Source organism: Ambystoma mexicanum, chromosome 6p (genome assembly GCF_040938575.1).
Source record: "Ambystoma mexicanum isolate Mex_15411 chromosome 6p, UKY_AmexF1_1, whole genome shotgun sequence".
Taxonomy (NCBI): Eukaryota; Metazoa; Chordata; class Amphibia; order Caudata; family Ambystomatidae; genus Ambystoma; species Ambystoma mexicanum.
The window spans coordinates 782,871,983-782,877,982 of NC_090935.1; the positions used below are offsets into that span (position 1 = coordinate 782,871,983).

The 6,000-nt window shown below is 42.6% G+C and overlaps 1 long non-coding RNA gene across 1 annotated transcript in view; it reads right to left on the bottom strand.

Annotated features, from left to right (window-relative positions):
- LOC138510976 (uncharacterized) overlaps positions 1-5,436 on the bottom strand; it is a 93,727-nt gene extending 88,291 nt beyond the window's left edge. Inside the window, exon 1 of the long non-coding RNA XR_011280506.1 lies at positions 5,250-5,436. This is a non-coding gene — a long non-coding RNA (uncharacterized lncRNA). The remainder of the gene's footprint in view (positions 1-5,249) is intronic.
- Positions 5,437-6,000: the final 564 nt, after the last annotated feature.

Here is a 6,000-nt window from a genome sequence, read left to right on the forward strand (position 1 = left end):
CTGCACCATTCCTCTCTTTGGTATATAAATATATATGACTTCTCCTATCACTGATTCACCAGCATGGTCAAGGCCAAAGGTTCTGTATCTCTCTCTAGAAATAAAATAATAACAAACATAAACATATACTGATCCTGTACATTTGGCTAACAATCCCAAAAAACATAAGAGAATATTCCACGCAAGCTTCAAAAGGCGTAAATCGCCATGACACAGCGCTGCGGCGCTAGCCATTAGTTATCCCATCTGAATGCAAGCAGGAATTTATATCTTGGAACACCAGGGGATTCAATCACCTATTTAATAATTGTGATCTCCACTTGGAAAAAGTATTCATCATCTGTCTACAGGAGACATGGCTAAGCGACACGCCTATCAGGGATGGCTACGTATCCTTACTAAATCCAGCCATCAAAAACACATTGGGACGACCATCTTCTGGCCTATTGACATTGATTAAAATAAATCCGTGGTGGCGCCTTGTGGACTCATTCAACCCGAATCCATTTGTTCAAGGAACCCTGCTACAAACTGCCAATGAAAACCGTCTCACAAGAAAACATTTGCTGGTCTTAAATGGATACTGGAATGCAAATAAAATCAGCACAAGGACCTTTATAAATACGGTTACCTCAATCATTGACAAGGCTCTTATGAACTATAAGAACTTATCAATCACATGTGCCGGCGATCTAAACTGCACTTGCTTTAACTACGACATTAGTTCTGGAAACTACAAACTGTTAACAGACGATGAGCTATCTACACGGAGCAATCAGTAGAGTCTTGCACTGGGAAACCGTAACTGTCAGATGGTAAATGGCAAAGTTCAAGGAGATCAACCACCTCACTCAACCTGGTCAAACCATAAAGCACACTCAATAATCGATTACTTTTGGGTTTCTTACAATCTATTCGAGGGAGAGATGAGCCTGGCAATAACTGACACGCCTTTAAGCGACCACAATCTTCTTCGTTTAACTTGCTCTGTGGAATGGCACACTAATTGCGAACAATACACACCCACAATTTCTGTGAATGCAGGAGGGAACCGTTTTAGGATTGACGCACCTAAGATCAAGCAAATGAGTCAAACATTTCTCCATGAATCGGCTTTGTCGGTGAATTATGCTCCTCTACTATGTGATTTTGTCATACCAAAAGCCCAGAACTGCAACTCAGGCATAAAACACATACATCTAGCCTCCACGATGTTAATGCAAGCAAAAAAGGCCATGAGACGTGACATCCGTGCCTTAAAAAAAAACAGACACAATATCAATAACAGCTCGATTATCCAAAACAAAATTTGCCAGCGTCGTCAGGAATATTGTAACTGGCTAAAATCTGAAAGAATCATAATCGAGCAAGACAAAGCTGAGGCCTTCATAAAAGAGTTGGTAACAAAGAACACCCGTGAAACCTGGCCAATTCTAAATTCAGGCAATGTTCGGCAAGCTTTTATGATGTCGAATGTAATTGACGCTGGAAAATGGGAACAACACTTCTCAAACATCTTTAGTGATTCACCTTCAAACACCTTGACAGCACCAAAATCTGACCTGTCTTCATGGAATCTTTGCATCAGCAGGGATGACATAGAGACAGCAATTCGGGCCTTAACAAGATTGCATGCTGCAGGCCCGGACTTAATATCGAACATGATGCTCAAGGAAAACGAGGCACAATGGGCCACTTTTATTGAATTGTTGTTCCGGCGACTGTCTACATCGATGTCGATTCCAGACTCCTGGCGAGAAGCAATCATTGTGCCAATATATAAAAAAGGCAATCGGGCCGATCCTACCAACAATCGCCCGATTGCCTTGCTGGACACTATAGGAAAAATCTTTGCCTCCTTTTTGCACCAAATGTTAGCAGCATGGTCTGTGGCCAATAACATTCTCGACATTAGACAAACCGGATTCACCAGAGGTGTTGGCGTGGAAGTCAATGTAATACTACAGAATGTCTTAAAATTGGAAACCCTCAAAGCAAAGATCCATCTCTACTTGGCTTTTATTGATTTGCGAGGTGCTTTTGACAGCATCAATCGCGATAAGTTGTGGCAAAAATTAAGCAATTGGAATTGTCCCCGCAAATTAATCGACCCAATAAAAGCTTTACATTCACCAACTACTGTTCGCATTAGACTAAACGACCAATGTGCTCTATCCGGGCAAATACCCACGTGTAAAGGAATAAAACAAGGTTGTCCGCTGGCAGCCGAAATGTTTAATTTATTCATCTCCGACCTACCAGAGCATCGAAGAAATGTACAATGTTTTCCACCAAAATTAAATCATAATGAAATCGGATGCATTATTTACGCCGATGACGTGGTTCTTCTCGATCATACCCAAATAGGTCTTCAACGGCAGTTAGCGAACTTACAAGATTATATGAACATCAATGACCTGGCCTTAAATACTGAGAAGACAAAGATTGTCATAATTGGTCAAGGAGAATCTAAAAAACAGAAAGCCTTCACGTGGAGAGTTGACGGGAAAAACCTTGGGGTAGTCAACTCCATCAAATACTTGGGGATCACGTTCAACAAGTCCCTACATGAACATCATTGGAAACTTGAAATTGAAAATCGAATGATAAAACTCACTATTCAAGCTCAGCTGTTAAACAAAAACTACAGCAAATTTACTCTTGCTCCCGTTTTAACCTTTTACACATTAAAGGTTGTCCCAGAAATCACTTTTGGGTCAGAATCTGGATGGAACATTGACATCTCTTTCTGGCAGAAGCTGGAAGGGATTTTTTGGTGGCGAGTTTTGAGGATGGAGCCCATACCACACAACGGGGGGGGGGGTTTGGGGTGGTTCTCCCCCCGATAATATTTATTAAATACTGGGTGAAAATGGGGCATTTTAGAGCACACTTTTTAGAAAAACAGGATAAAATGCCAAACTGCTTGCAATTGGGTTTGGTAGGGTAACTCATGAAAAAGATCCAATAGATGCAACTCACCATGAGCATTTCTCCAACACATTTTCATGGTGCCTTTTCCCACAATATGAGCCAGTATTTAACATTTTCTCACTGGCTGTGCCCGTGCATTTCATGGTGACTGCATCATTATACCCTATTATTCCCATATAAGAACACACTCATGTTTGCTTTGTGCATAATGCCAGTAATGATACTATAAGAAAACATGTCCATGTTTGTTCTGCCAATATATGGCAGTATCCCCACATAAGAACATACTACAGTTGGCTTTACCATTAAAAATGTATGCCAAAGTATGAAAACATGTCCAAACTGGCTGTGCTAAAATGCCAGTCGAGCTACATAATAACACTTACCATGCTTGCATTATCAAAGATGCCCAATACAAAATGTCTTACCGCAATAAGAAATGGCTAGACTAAGTGCATAAAAGTGACGGTCTTGTTTCATAATAACACTTATCATGCTTGCTTTACCAACAATGCCCAGTACAAAATGGCAATACCACAATACAAAATTACTGAACTGGCTGCATTGAAAGCCATTCTAGCTACATAACAATAACTTATGCTTGCTAATACAAAAGCTCATGCCACAGTAAGAATAATACCACTGATCCTTCTTGCTTTATCAAAGATGCCCAATACAATATGTCATGCCTCCGTAAGAAATGGCTTGACTGGTTGCATAAGAAATGCCAGTCTTGCTTCATAATAACACTGCTTTACCAAAGATGCCCAATACAAAATGTCACACCACAATAAGAAATGGCTAGACTGTCTGCATTAAAATGCAAGTATAGCTACATAAAAACATGTATCATGTTTGCTTTATCAACCATGCACAGTAAAACATGCCATGCCTGCTCCATGGTGTGCCAGCGCCTTGCAGTCAGGCATGTTTTTTTTACTGGCCATACCATGAAAGCTTAGTTAATAAATGGCACGCCTGTACCCATGGATCCCAAGCTTCTCACACATACACACAATCAATGTGGTTATGTGTGTATGCCAGGCACTGGGGATCTAGGGGACGGGGATGGTATTTTAACTGGACATCTATCATAGATGTCCAGTAAAGAAAATAACATGTCTGTCCCCCGTGCCTCACAGTGCCAAACACACACACAATCAAAGTGATTATATGTGTATGCAAGGCGCTGGAGGGCCAGGGGGCAGGTATGGTATTTTTTACTAGACATAGGGCCTCATTACGAGGTGGGCGCAAAAGATATCGGGCACCGTTAAGGACATCGGTGCCAGTAATCCCTTTGCGCCTTATTCGGAGGTCCCTTAGTGGGTCCCTTCCTTAACGCCTGGTTTTACCAGGCATCATGGATGGGGCCCATTAAGGGACTTCAGAGCTAATAACGGTACCGCTATTAGCGCCCTCCCCCTTCCCATTGAGCCCTATGGGGGCTCAAATGAAAATGGGGAATGGCTTTTTCAATGGGGACTTACTAGTCCCGCAAAGGTCGGAATAGACCGGTAAGTCCCCATTGAATGAGGGCGGACTCGGTACCAGTATTGGAGGTAGTCATGGCGCTAATAGCGCCATGACTACCTCCAACCTCGTAATGAGGCCCATAGATGTTCAGTAAATAAATACAGTGCCTGTCCCCTAGACCTCACAGCACCACACACGCGCACAGTCAAAGTGATTATGTTTGTATGTAAGGCGCTGGGGGGGGGGCATTGGGGCAGGTATTGTATCATTCTATCATAGATGTCCAGTAAAAAAAATAGCATCAATGTCCCCCTGGGCCCCACAGCACCTCGGATGGATAGCTGATTTTGCCTGGTGGGGAAGGTGTTTGTGCAACAAAGGTATTTTTAAAATGCCTTTGTTGTACAAACCTCCTACCCCCACTCGCCAAAATCATCTTGGAACAGCACAAACACACACACTTACACAACCTACCCAGAGCAAGCACTCGCTGTCTCATTCATAGTCACTCAAAACACAAGCATGCATACACATATTTAAATAGATAAATTAACATACAAATGCACACATTTAGACAACATACGCACTGCAAGCACTCTTTCATTCTAACGAGCATCCATCATGCACTCACTCATCATAAAACTAGCATACACGCATCCATACACAGATTTAAATAATAAACATACAAACACACACATTTACACAACATACACACAGAAAGCCCTCTCTCATTCACACCAGCATCCATCATCCATCATCATACGATCACGTAACAACACAAGCATGCACGCATCCATACACATAACTTCAATTAAAAAGATTAACATAAACACACTTACTTTCTGCCGTGAGTCCGGAGGTTCCAGTGCCCCAGCCCCCTGCAAGCATGAACAGGAATCAGGAAGTGGGTGATGAGATGCCCCACTCCAGCCTGCTCTGTCTGTATATGCAAGGAGGTGCAGGAGAGCCTCCTTGCACATACATACGTGCAGTTCCCCAGCCATCATTTCCTATGAGCCATGAGCAAACGCCCCCAGCCTGGCATGGCTCATTGAGCTTGTGCGGCTGGTGCAATTTAACTGTGAAAACAAAGTTTCCCTTTCACAGTTAAGAGCACTCCCTCAGCTGAAAAAAAACAGCGGAGGGAGTGCTTGTATTTTACTGGGCTGGCTCCCCCATAATGGGTGAGAGGGGGAGAGGGGGCCAAGACCCGGTGGGTCGATGCCCCCTCACCCATCATGGACGAGCCGCCCTGGGTAACTGCTCTGTTTCTTTGCAAATATTGCATACTCAGAGCATGTTGAGTAATTACCTACTTTCTCAATAGTAGGCCTCCAATCTAAAGTATAACATTGTTTCTTTGTTTTATTTGGTGGCCTGATCAATTCGTCGCCACCAGACCATATTGTTTTCAAAAGTGCATGCATGCTTTCACTGAAGCTTTTAAGGGAAGGGATGGTCGCATCATTTCAAGCTATATTGGGATCTATAAACAAAGAGTTGGGAGGAGGCTCAAGAACCTTAGTTTAAAAACTCTGTTTTTTCCAGAACACAACAGTCCTCAAGGAAATCAAACTCAGTTCATGTCTT